This window comes from Ailuropoda melanoleuca, chromosome 11, assembly GCF_002007445.2.
Source record: "Ailuropoda melanoleuca isolate Jingjing chromosome 11, ASM200744v2, whole genome shotgun sequence".
Lineage (NCBI taxonomy): Eukaryota > Metazoa > Chordata > Mammalia > Carnivora > Ursidae > Ailuropoda > Ailuropoda melanoleuca.
Genome location: NC_048228.1, coordinates 26,224,984 through 26,243,405, shown reverse-complemented (window position 1 = coordinate 26,243,405; position 18,422 = coordinate 26,224,984). Strand labels below are relative to the sequence as shown.

At 40.1% G+C, this 18,422-nt stretch overlaps 1 long non-coding RNA gene across 2 annotated transcripts in view; it reads right to left on the bottom strand.

Annotated features, from left to right (window-relative positions):
* Positions 1-12,599: 12,599 nt before the first annotated feature.
* LOC105240896 overlaps positions 12,600-18,422 on the bottom strand; it is a 68,120-nt gene continuing 62,297 nt past the window's right edge. The window contains exons 5-7 of one of the 2 annotated variants that reach the window (XR_004628762.1): positions 17,898-18,060; positions 15,538-15,811; positions 12,600-13,583 (exon numbers count right to left, since the gene is read on the bottom strand). This is a non-coding gene — a long non-coding RNA (uncharacterized LOC105240896). Of the gene's footprint in view, positions 13,584-15,537; positions 15,812-16,283; positions 18,061-18,422 lie in introns of those variants that run through there. The other variant, XR_004628761.1, reaches the window with a different exon arrangement.

Below are 18,422 nucleotides of genomic sequence, written 5' to 3'. Positions count from 1 at the left end.
TATAGATAATAACTGTATTAATTTTTTCACTGTTGTAACAAATCACTACAAACTTCACAACATGAAACAACACAAATTTATTATCTCAGAGCTCTGTAAGTCAAAAGTCCAGGTGGGCTTGGCTGATTTCTGTGTTCTGTATCCCAAAAGGTGGAAATCGAAGGGTCAGCAGGACTACATTCCTTTCCAGAGACGTCAGGGGAGAATCCATTTCCTTGTTTATGCAGTATATTAGCAGAATTTGGTTTCTTGTGGTTATAAGACTAGGGCCCCATTTCTTTGCCATCAGCTGTATATAATCGTCCGATGATTTTGGTGTCCTTCGATTGTACTGAGCTATACCTAGGTGTGAATTTTAAAATTTTCTTGGAATTTGTTGGATTTGTTGAATGATATTGGTATCTTTCATCATTTCAGGAAAGTTCTAAACCGTAATATCTTATGCTTCAGTCTTCCTCTTTATTCAAACAAAAATCTCAACTAAATATATGTGTGTGTGTGTGTGTGTGCACATATTTCTATTCTACATTTTCTGTTCATTTTCCCTATACTTTGAGCTATCTTTGATATTTTCCATCTCTCTGTTTCTTTGAGCCACTAAGATGCTTTCTTCAGTTGTTCTTTTTCCTAATGAACTGATTCTTTTATTAGATGTATGTAATCTGTTATTCAACTAATCTATTGAGTTTTTCATTTTAATAATTACAGCTTTCATTTCTAGTTCTGTTTTGTGCTTTTTCAAATTTGCTAATATTTTATTTTACTTATTAAAATATATTCACACACTTTCATATTCTGTGTCCTATAATTCCAAAATATGAAGTTTGAGTATCCGTTTCTGTTTCCTTTTTCACATAGGGTGGTTTATTTCCTTATATTTAATTTTTTTTTAATTATATGCTGCTCTTACGCCTTAGAACTTTATCTGTAGAAACATGTTATTGCCTGGTTTGAAGGAAGGTTGTTCTAGAAAAAATTTGCCTTTGTTCCCTTCGGGTGTCTGGGGGATTTTTTGGCTATCCAGGTAGCATGTGTTTGGGCCACAAAACTGAATTGTGTTTGCAAATATCAAAGGATAATTTTTAATTTTTTCACTAAATACCAAATTTTGAGACTGGCAGTTTTCCTGATAGTTTCCTAACGAGAAAGAGGAGGGAGGTTTATTTCTAGTCAATACATATTATGAATGTAAAGTCCTTTGTGACCCAAGCTTTATGTGAGGGATTTCTTATTAGACTCACTTTAGATGCCTTCCAGAATGTTTTTTTTTTTGCCTTCCTTAAATTTCACAGTCTCACAAAAACTAGTGCTTAAGTTCTCATGGTGTAGCTAATGCCCTCAGGAAACAAACAAAATCTGTTTCAAGTGTTATTTCTTCATACCTAGGTGCACCACAGATTCTGGCCATCGTATTCCTTATTTCTTGCCATTAATGAAAGCAATTATATGAGTATTTTTCTATATTTTACCCAGCATCTTGTTCTCAGAACACTCTAGAGGCCTAGTCTGCCATCGCTCCAGAAATCTCTTCTGGCCTTTTCCCACTCAACTTGTTAGTGTCCCATTGTTAGAACTGCTCAAAATCTAAATCTGGTATGAATTCCTTGGCTACAAGTAACAACAATAACAAAAATGACTAAAGAAATGCTGCAAACAGTTGCTTTTTTCTCATGAAACAGGAAGTTTGGAAGTAGGCATTCCAAGTCAGCAGCTGCTCAGCAGCAATGACAATGACAAAGATTCTGGCTCTTTCTACCTCAGCTTGACCAAATACAGTGTTTTGATTTTTATCTTCACTGTTTATCAACATGGTTATGAGTTAGCTACTGCTCCTTGAGGAATTAGTCCATTTACAAGCAAAATAAAAGGAAAAACCAAAAGGACAAAAGCCTGGGCCAACTAGGTTTTTTTTTAATTAAGAAATTTTTACTAAGAAATGATCATTTCATTGACAGAACTGAAATACATGTTTTCCTCAAACCAATCAATGGCAGAATCCCATAAGAGTACCATTTCTGATGTAGATCAATCACATTCCCTGAAGCTAGGATAAGACGTCGCTCCCCTTGAACTCAGGCATTCTCCATTGATGCCTGAATAAACAGGGATTCTGTGAGCAGAAAATAAGGTGTTGGACAATTAACATTGGGGAGGCATTAAATTATGTCTGTCAAAACACCTAACACCTTCTCAGCGTCTAGCCTTTGCTGCCTAGAATACCTTCCCTTCTCCCTTCATCTGTTTATGGAAGTCTTCATGCCCTTAAGTCCAAGCTTAGGGCTACCTTTGGTAATCCTTTGGCATCACCCGCTGCCCACAGGGCTTGCCCTCTCTCCATGTATCAGTGGTTAAGAACTATTACAGAGTGCGTCCTTCTTCTGAGTATGGTCACTTGCTATGTTATGTTGTTCTTTCCATCTCCCAAACCAGAATGTAAACTTTTTGAGAGAGTATGACTCCTATCTCACATCACCGAGCCTAGTATTTGAATATACTGTATGCTCAGTCAATGCTCATTGTTTACTAACGAACTAATTGATTATCTCATTACTTATATTCTCCATAACTTCTTCAGCTTAGTGACACATCTTTGACATTTACCCTAAACCCTAATCCATTGACCCTCTTTTATAACATAATTTTATTGATCACTCTGTTTTTAAATTCTAATTATCTATTCTCACATTGAAAACCTGTTCTCTCTCGCCCCTGACTATCCTGGCGATTTACTATGGACTCCCATCTCCACTATCGGCTTATGTGGTTCCGTGCCATTCTAGTTATCCTCCTGGTTTCTGTCTTTTTCCTGCCTCTTTTGCTGGTTTCTTTTCACCTTATTCCTCTTTTCCTTTTACGCTCATCTCCTGAGAGTTCATATTTATACCTCCTTCACTCCTCAACCCTTTCCTTTGGGCAGATCCGTTTTGATTGAGATGATTTCCCAAATCAATGAAAGTAGACCTGCTAATTTCTGTATCTGTATTTATTGCATTGTTGTCATTTCAAGCTCAAAGTTTCCAATGCTAAACTTCCATCTTAGGTTCAAATATACTATTTATTCCAATATCCCTACTTCTTCCAGTGGTGCCATCATTTTTCTAGTCTTACAGCATGAAATATTTGAGGCATTTCTAACTGTTCCTGTCATGCTGATTCAATCTTTGAAATGTCTCATATCTATTGCTTTACTTTTTCTCTTTCTTCAAAATTCAGATATACTTACTGCAATTGACTAAAGAAGCTCAAACAATCCGGTCACAAATATCTCTTTTCTCCAATCTCTCCTGACAGAGTAATCTTTTTAAAATTTAGCTTAAGTCAAGTCCTAATTCTGAGCCAGAAACCTTCAGGGACTCTCCACTACCCAATTTAGTGACTTTTCCCCTGCTTCTCCCACAGAGGATTTCCGGAAATCACCTTTAAGGAACAACAGAATCTTTTTTTTTTCTGATATTCAGAAGCCAGTAAAACATTTTCTCTGCTTTCAGTAGATTTGACTCCCTGATGAATATACGGAGGGATAGATCACATGTACTGTGGGTCCTTTCAGCAACTGCTCTTCTCATGTCTTTCTTGAACTTTGTAGGAGTTTTGCTATTGCTTCCACTGCGACGGTCTCTTGAGCTGCCCTCCCTTTTTTTTAAGTTATGCAAGTTGTGAAATTTGAGGATGAAAAGAATTTGCTTAACATCACTTAGCTGACTAGGGACTTGTACCTCCTTATATGATTCTAGTTTTGTTTTTAAAATAGAGCAATTCCATCTGGGTACTGGCCTTCGGAGGGACTTTTTGCAGGTGGCAGGACACTTAACACAGTGGAGACTTCCTCTTAATTATGTTCGAGTTGAGTGGCTCCCACAAAGGAGATAATCTGGACTGATTTCTTTTTCCCATTATAAANCTTTGAGAGAATCCATAAAATTGATAGACCACTGGCAAAACTTGTCCAAAAACAAAGAGAAAGGACTGAGATTATTAAAATTATGACTGAAAAGGGAGAGGTCACGACCAGCACCATTGAAATTGCAAGGATTATTAGAAACTTTTATCAACAGCTATATGCCAAAAAACTAAACAATCTGGAAGAGATGGAGGCCTTCCTGGAAACCTATAAACTACCAAGACTGAAACAGGAAGAAATAGATTTCTTAAATAGGCCAATTAACTATGAAGAAATTGAGTCAGTGATAAACAACCTTCCAAATAATAAAACTCCAGGCCCAGACGGTTTTCCTGGGGAATTCTACCAAACATTCAAAGAAGAAATAATACCTATTCTCCTAAAGCTATTTCAAAAAATAGAAACAGAAGGAAAGCTACCAAACTCATTCTATGAGGCTAATATTACCTTGATCCCCAAACCAGGCAAAGACCCCCTCAAAAAGGAGAATTACAGACCGATTTCTCTAATGAATATGGATGCCAAAATCCTCAACAAGATCCTTGCTAATAGAATCCAACAGTACATTAAAAGGATTATCCATCATGACCAAGTGGGATTCATACCTGGGATGCAAGCATGGTTCAACACTCGCAAATCAATCAATGTGATACATCATATCAACAAGAAAAGACTCAAGAACCATATGATCCTCTCAATTGATGCAGAAAAAGCATTTGACAAAATACAGCATCCTTTCCTGATTAAAACCCTTCAGAGTGTAGGAATAGAGGGTACATTTCTCAATCTCATAAAAGCCATCTATGAAAAGCCTACTGCAAGCATTATTCTCAATGGGGAAAAGCTGGAAGCCTTTCCCTTAAGATCAGGAACACGACAAGGATGCCCACTCTCGCCACTATTATTCAACATAGTACTAGAAGTCCTTGCAACAGCAATCAGAAGACAAAAAGGGATCAAAGGTATCCAAATCGGCAAAGAAGAAGTCAAACTGTCTCTCTTTGCAGATGACATGATACTCTATATGGAAAACCCAAAGGAATCCACTCCCAAACTATTAGAAGTTATAGAACAATTCAGTAAGGTGGCAGGATACAAAATCAATGCCCAGAAATCAGTTGCATTTCTATACACGAATAACGAGACTGAAGAAAGAGAAATTAGGGAATCCATCCCATTTACAATAACACCAAAAACCATGCGTTACCTTGGAATTAACTTAACCAGAGACGTAAAGGACCTATATGCTAGAAACTATAGATCACTTTTGAAAGATATTGAGGAAGACATAAAAAGATGGAAAAATATTCCATGCTCATGGATTGGAAGAATTAACATAGTTAAAATGTCCATACTACCCAGAGCAATCTACACTTTCAATGCTATCCCGATCAAAATACCGAGGACATTTTTCAAAGAACTGGAACAAATAGTCCTTAAATTTGTATGGAACCAGAAAAGGCCCCGAATCTCCAAGGAACTGTTGAAAAGGAAAAACAAAGCTGGGGGCATCACAATGCCGGATTTCGAGCTGTACTACAAAGCTGTGATCACAAAGACAGCATGGTACTGGCACAAAAACAGACACATCGACCAATGGAACAGAATAGAGAACCCAGAAATGGACCCTCGGCTCTTTGGGCAACTAATCTTTGATAAAGCAGGAAAAAACATCCGGTGGAAAAAAGACAGTCTCTTCAATAAATGGTGCTGGGAAAATTGGACAGCTACATGCAAAAGAATGAAACTTGACCACTCTCTCACACCATACACAAAAATAAACTCCAAATGGATGAAAGACCTCAATGTGAGACAGGAATCCATCAAAATTCTAGAGGAGAACATAGGCAACAACTTCTATGACATCGGCCAGAGCAACCTTTTTCACGACACATCTCCAAAGGCAAGAGAAATAAAAGATAAAATGAACTTATGGGACTTTATCAGGATAAAGAGCTTCTGCACAGCCAAGGAAACAGTCAAAAAAACTAAGAGACAGCCCACGGAATGGGAGAATATATTTGCAAAGGACACCACAGATAAAGGACTGGTATCCAAGATCTACAAAGAACTTCTCAAACTCAATACACGAGAAACAAATAAACAAATCATAAAATGGGCAGAAGATATGAACAGACACTTTTCCAATGAAGACATACAAATGGCTAACAGACACATGAAAAAATGTTCAAAATCATTAGCCATCAGGGAAATTCAAATCAAAACCACACTGAGATACCACCTTACGCCAGTTAGAATGGCAAAGATAGACAAGGCAAGAAACAACAATTGTTGGAGAGGATGTGGAGAAAGGGGATCCCTCCTACATTGTTGGTGGGAATGCAAGTTGGTACAGCCACTCTGGAAAACAGTGTGGAGGTCCCTTAAAAAGTTAAAAATTGAACTACCCTATGACCCAGCCATTGCACTACTGGGTGTTTACCCCAAAGATACAGACGTAGTAAAGAGAAGGGCCATATGCACCCCAATGTTCATAGCTGCATTGTCCACAATAGCCAAATCATGGAAGGAGCCGAGATGCCCTTCAACAGATGACTGGATTAAGAAGCTGTGGTCCATATATACAATGGAATATTACTCAGCTATCAGAAAGAACGAATTCTCAACATTTGCTGCAACATGGACGGCACTGGAGGAGATAATGCTAAGTGAAATAAGTCAAGCAGAGAAAGACAATTATCATATGATTTCTCTCATCTATGGAACATAAGAACTAGGATGATCGGTAGGGGAAGAAAGGGATAAAGAAAAGGGGGGTAATCAGAAGGGGGAATGAAACATGAGAGACTATGGACTATGAGAAACAAACTGAAGACTTCAGAGGGGAGGGGGGTGGGGGAATGGGATAGACTGGTGATGGGTAGTAAGGAGGGCACGTATTGCATGGTGCACTGGGTGTTATACGCAACTAATGAAGCATCAAACTTTACATCGGAATCGGGATGTACAGTATGGTGATTAACATAATATAATAAAATAAAATTAAAAAAAAATAAAAATTCTCCATTAAAGTGAGTTCCTATTTCATGAATAATAACTGAAGTCTATATTCTCAATTCTCCAAAGATTTTCAGAACACATACATAGCCAAGTTTTCCCTCTTGGGAAAGGTCAAATAGGTGTACATACTCTGTACAGAATAGAGTAGGGCTTCAGAGAGAGCCGCATGGGTGCCAACTCTGGCTTTCTCACTCATTCACTATTGGGCCCTGAGTAAGTTAGAAAATCTCTCTGTGTCTTGTCTTTATCATCTGTCAATGGAGATGAATAATATTTTTTTTTATCTTTAATTGAACATGTATGAGGACATTTTTGCTGGTGGTGTTCACTGATCTGGCACATGTGCTTAAAAAGTACTGAGCACTTAGTAGGTGCTCGATAAATATTTGTTTAATAAATGAATGGATATAAGGCATTTTTCATAGTTCCTAGCACTTAAGCATTCAATAAATACATGGTAAACAAAACATAATTCGGGAGCACCTCCACACCTGGGTATAACGGACTAACTAGAGCAGATTCACCCTTCAGCTGAAAGAAACTAAGAATCCCATGTCTTTGTCTATCCAGCATTTTCAAAAGGAATTTGCCCACAGATGTCTTTTTTCCACAGCATGACATTCCTTCATTTATTCAAATATTTATGAAATATCTATATACACCAAAGACTATTTTCATGAACCAGTCCCTGTCCTCCAGGAGTTTATACTTTTTTGTGATGAAGGCAGAAAGTAAAGACCAAAGTAACATGTGATTGCAGGTAGTAATAAGCACCATGAAGAAAAATTAAGCAGTATCTGGAGATAAACAATGACCATTGAGCCTGGAGTATGTGTGGTACAGGAATCCACAGAATATACTTTGGGAAATTCTGCCTTAGAGTTATACCCATACGTGAGTCAAGGTGAAAAAGATATACAAAGGGAGAAGGCTTAAGAGAATCCTCAATACTTTATCTTCACTCCCATTGATGTGTGCTCTCTTGAAGACACTTAGTCTTTGAGTTTGAAAGCCAGTGCTGTTGATGGAGATCACTGGCCAGATACAAGGGAAGGCAGTGTCATGGGAGGCATCAAAAAGACTCTGATTTAGAGCCCCTCATATTGTACTTTGTGGATAGTACTTACTTAATTCACTCCTTAGGCAATTTTCCCTTCTTGTAAAATTGGAAAAATGTAACATTTACCCATTTTGTTAAACTTAAAAATCTCAGCTGTTCAGAGGCGCCTGGGTGGCTCAGCCAGTTGAGCATTTTGGTTTGGCTCAGGTCATGATCTCAGGGTTGCAGGATCAAGCCCTGCATCGGGCTCCACACTCAGTGGGGAGTCTGAGATTCTCTCTCTCTTTCTCCCTCTCTCTCTGTCTTTCTCTCTCAATCTCTCTGCCCCTGCCCCCCTCAAATATATAAATAAATCTTTTTAAAACCCCTTGACTGATTCTATGTGGCTGGGATGATGGAATCATTCCCTAAAAGCCAGAGCATAGCCCACTCCATAGGGTTAACTATGGACTTGTGGAGATAATGGATGTCCCCATTTCTTTATGATTGGACTGGATGATGTACTTGGGGATCACCTTATCTCTTGACAAGTTTTCTTTTACTTTCCAGTGATTTCTTGTAATTAGGATATTGTTAAGGCTGAACCTCAAACAAAAAGGGCATTTTTTTTTTTATTTTATTTATTTGACAGAGAGAGAGACAGCCTTCGAGAAAGGGAACACAAGCAAGGGGAGTGGGAGGGGAAGAAGCAGGCTCCCAGCGGAAGAGCCTGATGTGGGGCTCGATCCCAGAACGCTGGGATCACACCCTGAGCCAAAGGCAGATGCTTAATGACTGAGCCACCCAGGCGCCCCCAAAAAGGACTTCTTAATGGTTTCGTCCCTCGTAGTCATATTTATCCTAGAAGCCACTTCTTAATGTACAATTGCGAACAATGGCTTTAGCCAAGCATACAGCAGTCCTCTTGGTAGGAGCGTCAAAGCTCACTATGGGACAGTCCCTGACTGTAATGACATCACATCAGGTCCAGAGTGTCTTAGAGACCAAAAGCCACCAATAAATTATAGGAAGCCAACTTATTAAACATCAGGCAATGCTTAAAGATATGCTTGAAATACATTTAAAAACTGTCAAACTTTAAACCCAGCTACCCTTATGCCTGGACCTGACCATCGTACTTCTATAGTATAGAACATAACTGTTCAGAAGTTACTGATTTGTTTATTCTAGTTGACCAGACTTAAGATGCCCCTATTAAAATTGCAAATGACAGTTGGTTTACCAATGGCAGTAGTTTCATGGAAGAGGGGTAAGGAAACCTGGGTATGCTATAGACAGTCTAACAGACTGCTGAGGTCAAAGCCCTGTCAGCAAATACATCTGCCCCAAAGCTGAATTAATAGCACCTAGCTGTGCTTTGCAATTGGCAAAAGCCTTAAAAATTGATATTTATACTGACTTCAAATATGCCTTCCTAGTCCTCTATGCCATCGGAACAATTTAAAAGAAAGGGGATCATTAGATACTTCCTTACTGTCAGCACTGTATTCAGCTGCCTCCCCTTTTGTAACCCCCCTGTACATTCCGCACTGACCAATATTGACCCATAGGTAGGGACATCTCTACACCCCTATTCAGCGGGAAGACGTTACAGAAGATGAGACCTTCCACCTTCAACAACCTTAAAGATTTAAGGGTCAAAATTGCTCAGGGGGGAAATGATGAGGGAGCAGAAGGCTGGCTGCAGACAAAGCATAAGCTGACCCCCTGCAACCTCCCTCCACCCCCCATTCCTGGGTGGGACATGTGTGACATTCTTCCAGGAATCTCCGGACTCTCTTAATGTTAATACCTTGCTAGAGGGGAAAACAACCTTAACTTGACAATGGCAAGGCCATACTATATTTGTATAGTATTTGGTAGGTACCTTGTAGGTTGGTCCTCTTTAGCATATGAAAGTTCTTTTGAAACCTCCCTTTTCCTTACTTCCCCCAGCTCCCAAATGTATAATCCCCACTCCGCAAGACCCTGGTGCAGCAGCTTTTTCTGCCCAGGTCCTGTCCCTTTGCTTTAATAAAACCACCATTTTGCACCAAAAAAAAAAAAAAAAAGTCTCAGCTGTTCAATTGATCCTACACCATTTCTCATTAGTAGATAATTGACTGGCATCATTTTTCTTTCTTCTAGACAGAGAAATTGAATGGCCAGTTTCCATCTTGTTCCTCAGATGACTAAGTGGGCCAATCCATGCTTTCTTTTATTCACTGATCCACAACGTTTATTAGATACCTTACTGTACGTGCAGCCCTGTGTTAGGGGCTAGGTATGCAAAAATGAATTTGGCATAGAGGAACTTACTAGCACATTGGTGCTGGTGAGATGGTTAGACAAATGGTTAGGTACTTTCCCTTGTGTTTCCCAGCCTCTGTCTCAAGAAATAAGTAAAAGCTTCACAAAGAAGGGATGTAACTCATTTGTTTCTCACTTTCCAAAGCCACAGAGAACACAATAAATAGGGCTGGATGCCTAAGATGTACTTTGTCTTCACTCATGAAGTTTTTTAAATATTTAGGGTAATGATCAAAACAACCATCTTTTGCCCATCAATAAAAATAAGATTCCACATACACAGAACTTCTCCCCATTCTTTTCGTTAGGGAAGGTCTACTGAGTAGCAAAACTCTAAATACTCACCAGCCCAAAAGTGGATACTCAGAACTGGTTAGGGCAGAGAAGGCAGTGGTTCTAATCCTCCACCTGGAGTCATATGACTCATCTGAAGCAGAAAGGGGAAGAAAGAGCTCAGCCAGGAATCTGAAATTATGAGCAGCAAAGAAAGTCCTAATGATTGTACTGATGAGTCATCCGCCATCTGCTTCTCATTCAGAAAAGATAAGTCCAGGTACAGATAAGCAGAGTAAAGCAATACCAAGAAAAAGCAAAATGGACTGTTTTTCTGGAGTGATAGAAGGAAAGATGAAATACGTAAGAAGCTGTCACAAGGAGACCAATGTATTCAGAAGTTCCCTGAGCAGGCTGGGCAGAAACAGGCTTTGTGAAACCTGAAACCTGCAGTAACTGATAGAAAAAAGGAAAGAAGGCCTATACTTTAACCAACCAGAGAACTGGAAGCCAGGAGACGTGGTAGGTGAGCTCTGGTTCATCAATTCATTCTTCCAGCTCCACAGGTTGGCTCACCTTGCAATGCCAGAGGCAGGAAAAGGCCCTCACAAGTTCCCCATTCTGATGAGGGAAGGGAAGCTGACAACTCACATAGGGTCTCTTTTTATGCCTCCACCAATTCAGCCCTCTCTGATGATCCACCGTGGCTACCTTTCCAGAACAAAGAACTCTTCTATGGAAATATTCTGTGTTCAGTGGAACTTCTCACTCCATCGTTCTTGGTTTACACTGCTGTTTTAGAACCGATCACACTGTATGATGTGGCTTTGTATCTGTCTCACTAGCAGATGGTGAACTCTCTGAGAGCAGGAGCAATAGATTATTTATTTCTGTCTCTCCAGTGCCCAACAAAGTTCTTGGACCAGAATAGGCATTGAAAATATTTAGTAAATTGAAGTTAACTGGACTTCCCCCTTATATTTCGCTTGTGGCCTGTCATCCTATATGGATATATTATAGGACTTTGGTTACAACTCCTGCACAGAATCTTATGAAATTCCATTGAGATTTTAGCTGTCCCACTCAAAACTTAGCTAAAGGAGGGCAGTGGACTGTTATTCACCGATTCTATACATTTTTACGGAGCATCCACTATGTGCTACGTACAATACTTGGGTTTGGGATATATTAGTAAACAAGATCCTTGGCCTCATGGAGCTTACATTCAAGTGGGAGGAAGAAAGAGAAAATAAATATAATAAGACATGCTAGTACTTTAGATGATAAATGCCATAAAAAAGAGAAAAGGTAGAGTAAGAAATATCAGTAGTGCCAGGATATAGGGTTGGGGTTAGGTAGTTTAAAAGACTCAATAGACTAGTCAGAGTGTGCCTCACTGAAGAGGTAAGATTTGACCAGACTTGAAGGAGGTGGTGGAGTTAGCCAAGTGGGTCCCTGAGTAAAAAAATATCATACTTTCTTTTCCCAGCTGCATAGAGGACTTTGAGCCAGTGCTGCCTTGAGACTCAGAAGACGTGGTAAGTTTGCCAAATGGCCAAAACACTTGCTTTTGGCTCACACAGTAAATTCAGTGAGGAAGGTTTTAGTCATTTTGTTACTGTTGTGTGACATGGGAGACTGAGAACAGGAACAGAGAAAGGAGAAGCACAGGACTCAAGAATGGGGTGGGGCTGGGAAAGAAAGGGAGCTCTACTCTAAGATCAGGGAAGGTTCTGGAAATCTTGTGGGTAGTATGAAGTCTAAAAGTTTGCTATTTCCTTAATGTTCTTCCCTGTAACGAGTTTAAATTATCTCATTCTGGCACTTTAAACTCAGAGCGCAGTGCTGCCACTAAGGACTTCTTTCAACTGGCTTTTCTCCTTCATTCTATATTTCTGTGGCAACCAAAGGAGGGCAATCAAAATTTCTGGCCCAGAAGAGGAAATTCTAGTTTTCTTGTTTTAATCCTTGCTCTCTACTAGTCTTATCTCATTATATCTCTCTGTTCCTTGAGGTTTTTTCTACATAACTAATCAAAACACAGTTGAAAATGTATTCATTCAATTAAATACGTTTATTAGGTGATTGAGAGGTTTCAGATCCTCTCTATGTATGAAGGACACAATGGTGAGGAAGATGCGATTCTATCACTAGTGAGAAGCCATCCTTAATAACTTGTTGGCGTGTTACTAGACCAGCACTTAATGACCTCAAGTCACAGGAAAACAATATGTTTGTCATACTCTAGAAATAATCCAGTCAAAAATAATAAACATTTTTTTCAATGGATTCTAAAGGAGTGAAACTTAAAAATTAATTCATGGTCTTACTAACGATTAACTACTGTCATTGCCTTTCCTATAAAACTCTGAAACCCAAGCAACATTCAGCCACCCCTCCTGGTTCCTGCTAATAAGTCTGTGTTTGACTGAAAGGGCTTAATCACCCACATTTACCATATCTTCACTTTACCACAAGAAAGGAAGAGGATGGAAGCTTCACAAAAGTCAATGGGAAGAATTGGAAACGGTGAAATGAGGTGAAGCCCTGAGTCAGGGACTGAGGACAACCTGTAAGCACAGAGGGTAGTGGCGGTCAGGTTGTCAGAGACCACAGACCTCTTGGAGCGGCTTATTCCAAGAGCGAGCTATCTCCGCAGTTGACTTCACAGTGAGGCCTCCCCATTTCGTGTTGGTGGCATGATTTATGTAAGGTGGAGCTCAGTTGTCAGAGAAATAAAGGTCTTAAGTAAAGAATATTCCAAAATTCAGAAAGCACAATATGTTGACCAATGCACGGTGTTTGGCATCATACGGAATGTCTTTGCATTGATGAGGTCATTCCTGGCTTGAAAGGGGATTTCTTTTCTGCAGTGGGAATTGCAGGTAGGGGAGAAGAGGAGGAGAAAATAACCCTGTCCTTCCCAGATCGCTCTCTTTGCTTTATTCATTCAGGAGACGCGTCATTCTCTGGAGGATTTTATGCCACTTTTGCTTTGTTGCTGGGCCTCTCCTGTTTCCATACCCGGACGAAGTATTCCTGGAATTTAAGGGGTCATGTTACCAGCCTGGCCACAAGTTTCAAGTTGTTTCCTCTGCTCTCCCCCTTGAATAATACTTCTCCTTTGATACTAAATTCAGTGTCTCTGTCCAAGACCTAGAGAGAAATACGGAGTCCTCTGCCCCTGCATATCTTCAAAAAAGATAAGACAGTAAGACAGACCGGCAAAGCCGTAAAATGACAGGCCCATTGTTTGAGGCCAACACTGGGACTTCCCCTTTTGTATAAGCTGAGTCACATTTTTCCTGTTGTCAACTGGAAGCCTGTCCGTTGATGTACGATAGGGCTATCTTGCTAATGTATAAAGCCAGGCAGACAGGTTCCTTGCGTTTGTTTGCCTTACCTTGGACCCCTACCAATTAGAAGCAGTCCACTGGCCAAAGGAGATAAGACACGGTTTATTAAAGCTCAGATACTAGACAGAATGAACTAATTTCTGACAATTTTCTTCTGTTAAAATGCTCTCCGAGTTTCCTGCCTTGTGCAATCTTACTGATTTTGACACAAGTCTTTTGGGATGTATATGTGCATTTTATTCTTGATATCTGTTCAGTTGACACATGTTTTAAAACCACAGATATCTTTGATTGGCTGGCAAATTGTGAAAACAGGAAGTCAAAGGATGGAATCAACTGTGAAACAACCAGAACAAACAAAGCTTTCTGCTTAAGTGCCGAGATGGGAATGCTGTTATGAGAAACAAACAAACAAAAATGAAATGATAGTATCAATATAATTCCAACAGGAAGAGTGAGCATCCAGAATGCTCTAATTATCATCTTTTCAGGGCCTTATAACCACCAAAACGGACTGTAGCTTTTAACCCACAGTATCATTGCTAGGCATGATAAAGTCTCCAAAATTAGGAGAGGGGTATGATGACATTCGTTGGCTAGGAAATATTTGAGATAATTTTTTCCTTTTTTTTTGTCTGACAATCACCATCTGCATTGAGCTTAAAAGAAAAAAAAAAACTTGCTGTGCTCATTTAATACCTTCCTTTATTCAGCAAATAGCTGTTAAGTGCTCACTCTAGGACAGGCTGTATTGAGAACATTAGGGCTCTGAAGGTCATAGCATGTTCCCTTCTTGCCTATAAGCCTTTGCACGTTACACCAAGACTTCTCTTGTAATTCCTCAAGGCTGCCAAGCATCAGACCTCTTGTGATATCATTCTTCCATGGTGAATTCTCAAAACAAAGGTTGTTTATCAGCAATGTAAAGAATAAAAAATATCCTCAAATCAGTTGATAAGAGGAACTCAGGCAAACATTAGGATGAAATGAAGGGGGACTTTTTAGACAAATACCGTAATTCTACTTCGTTAGTATGTAATGAGTTCATGAGATTTACTACTTAAAAATTTTAGAAATGTAAGCAGATACAAGAACCACTGAGATAATTTTTGAGACAGGAACGCTGTTGGCAGTAGAACAGGAAAAGGGCAGAGACTGGATAACATACATGGTAAATCCTATTCATCCATCTTGTGAGAATTTCCATATGAAGTATGTTATATAAACGATGTCATGTGCCATCTATTCAGATAACTGACTTTTTAAAAGTATGATCAATATCTCTCAACGTCTAACTCTGCCAGAAAATAATTTAAAATATTACAATGAGACATTTTAATGTCCTCTTATTGGAGGGAGAATAAAGAATTAATCATGAGGACTTAGCACAATTGATTGTTAGAAGATTAAGTCACAATGCCTGTATTAATCTGTTTAACCTTCAAACATCATCTCAAGACTGTGAGGAAGGATATTTTGGGGCAGTTGGATATCCACTCTGGTCAGCCAAAAATCAAATTCTAGGAATTGAAAATCAAAGCTGGAAGAAAAGACATCTATTCTAACATTCCCATCTTACTGCGAAGGAAACTGAGGCACAAACAAATTAAGTGACTTCTGCGGGTCACGGCACTTACACGGGGAAGAAGCCAAGCCAAATGAAGTTGACCTAAATATCAGGGCTTCTTTCATGTCGCTATGCTGATGGAGATAAAATAAAACTTCATTCTGGAATTATCCAGTCATCTTCTATTCCATATTGTGAGATGATTCCATTTGGGGGCAGAGTCAATCACCAGTTGGGAAGGCACTACACAGACTTTAAACTCATAAAACCACCTTCAGAGGTGTTGACTCATCATAGTCCTGTCACATCCATGGAGCATTCCAGAGCTGCTTTCCAACCCTGCACTAACAAAACAGCCCTTTTTATTGTTTAATAGATCAATGAAAAGTGAAGAAAAACTCTTAGAGGCCCTCCCAAAGAGAAAGCCAGAGAAAATAGCAGTAATAATGCAAAATATTCAACTATATAATTTCCAAGACTTACATTTAGCTGTAGTCAAATAACACTATTATTCATCTCACAGCCATAGATCAATTCGCTCATGTGTGAAACCTATGAAATAACAACCATTTTCTCTTCAGACGAGTGATCCTGGTTTGAGTTACCCATACAATTTGATAAAAATACATTATTCCAGATGGACTCCAGTTGTTGGGCAGATGGAAATGTTTAAGTTAAAAACGAAAAACTTTATTTTCATAAATTAGGTGGTCAGAGAGAAAAGTATGAAAGTATAACTGTAACCCAAATAATTTGTAAGTTTCCTGAATTAAAAAAAAATTATTTCAGGAGAAAAAACTTTAGAAAAGAAAAAAGTTATACATTTATAAAATTTGACATATATTTAAGTTAAAAAAAGTATCTACTTTTACAATCAAATATTTATCCATAAGTTGTAGCTCTGCTAAACGTCCTCGTAATACAGTCAGTTTCCATTTTCACACAGTGAGCCGACTCATCTATAAACGAAGTCAGGTGCTTCCACTCTTCTTCCGTTGACTGTAGAGTACCTGCCCCCACCCCACCACAGGCAAAGGTGCAAGCTAAGGGAGTATCAGTGGTGTGACTGTCGAGCGACATGGGGGTCTGGGCTACCTGCCCGTGCAGCTTACTTGTACTCTGTTATTACTTGTGACATTTCTGGATATACAGTTCTAATGATAGACTGTGGCCGGGCCCATCCATAATTCCGGCTTGGGCAGTCCAACAGAAATTAGCTCATCGTGGGCAACTCAGTTGGCGCCCCATGGTCAAGATTTCCACCCCCAGTAGGACCTAATACCACTACAGGAGCTGTTTTTTAAAAAGCATGTCATTTTCCACTGCAGATGGCATGAGCGTGCTGACCACGGCATGACATTGCTTGCCCAAAGGCCTGTTTTGCGTTTCTCCTCCTAGAGGTTGCTAGAAACTCCAAACCATACCTTCTCCCAACACTGACACTTCCAACACCACAGAGTCTGATGGCTCAACCAGCCCAAGGACCTGGGCCCTGCTGCAGCCTAAACCTGTTGCAGAGCCCTTCCCAGCACAGGTGCCCACTCCAAGCTGACAGCCTTCTACGTAACCGAATCTATGGACTGAAGAAGCATTCCTAGCTATGGAAGGTATTGTCTCTAGAACTGGAGGAGACCTACCGGGTTCAATGATTCCTTTCTTGCCATGGCGATGTGAGATGCAGCAACTTGACTTTGGCATAGAAGGACATACTGCACTGTGTTCCTGGCCACTGGATATCTGCAAACTTCACAGAAGTCCAGGTCCCTGAAACTTTATCTCCCATACTGAGGAACGGCCAACTCTTACTATAGAGGAGTGGACTATCTCCGTAAATTTTAAATATTCAGGGAGGTCTACAGAGACAAAAGCCTCTGACGATGTCTATCTAGATGATTCCATCCCATATTTAAGACCCTAGGTTTTCCCAATCAGGGCCTGGAAGAGACAGGCCTTGGCTGATCCAAATATCTCTGGAGCTTCTAGAACTGCATCAAGTTCTGGTTGTGCTCTTCAGCTGTCTGCTACTCCATGGCAGGAGATCAGGGCCTCTGTGTAAGACAACAAGGAGGTTCTCTGGCTCTCACTCTTAGCACCTGTGGGTTAATGGCCCTCCGTTTCTCTTTCTCCTACTGCCATGCATCAGCAGATAGCTTAGTAACCGCTCCCAACCCTGCTGTCTTTGCACACCCATCCCATTGCTGTCTTTGCACGCCTGTCCCATTGCTGTCTTTGCACACCCATCCCATTTCTCTCAAGTAGGAGATATCACACCTGCACGGGTGATCTCCACTGAAATGTTTCTGCAAGTCACCAGTGGTAAAATGTTCAGCAACTGCACTGCCATCTTGTGCCAGGGACTCTCTGGGCCCTACAGCTGAGGGCCTCTTGCCTGCGGGGCAGTGAGTGAGCCAAGCCCCAAACCTATCTTACCACGTGATTTATCACAACACTTTTGATATCAACCGTATCATTCAGGTCAACCCAGAAGCAGACACAGAGACAGGATTACATGTGCAAGATGTTGACTGGGAGCAACTCCTGTGAATGATAGAGGGGCCAGGAGAGCCTTCAGACCACGGTGAAGAACTGACACCTGTCGAAAGAGAAATAGAACGTTTGTAACCCTGGCGCAGATGATCTCTAAGTCTGTAACTCTCCCCTATCTGTGCCCTTTGCTCACAAAGGTATTAGAAGAACTGACGGTAGATGTACATGGAAAGGCCTAGCTCAGAATCCATACGGTGAGGGTCCTTGACAATTTTGTTTTTATGTTCATTGCAAAAAAACAAAAACAGACAACAAATAAAAAGGGGAATAATAAGCAGAGGCCCTGAGTGTCTTTCAAAGAAATACAGTGTGCCTGATTCCACATGCGGACAGGAAGACGGAGGCAACCTCTCTGCTTTCACGACCCCTATTCCTTATTAAAAGCTTTGTTAAGCACTTTATATTTTA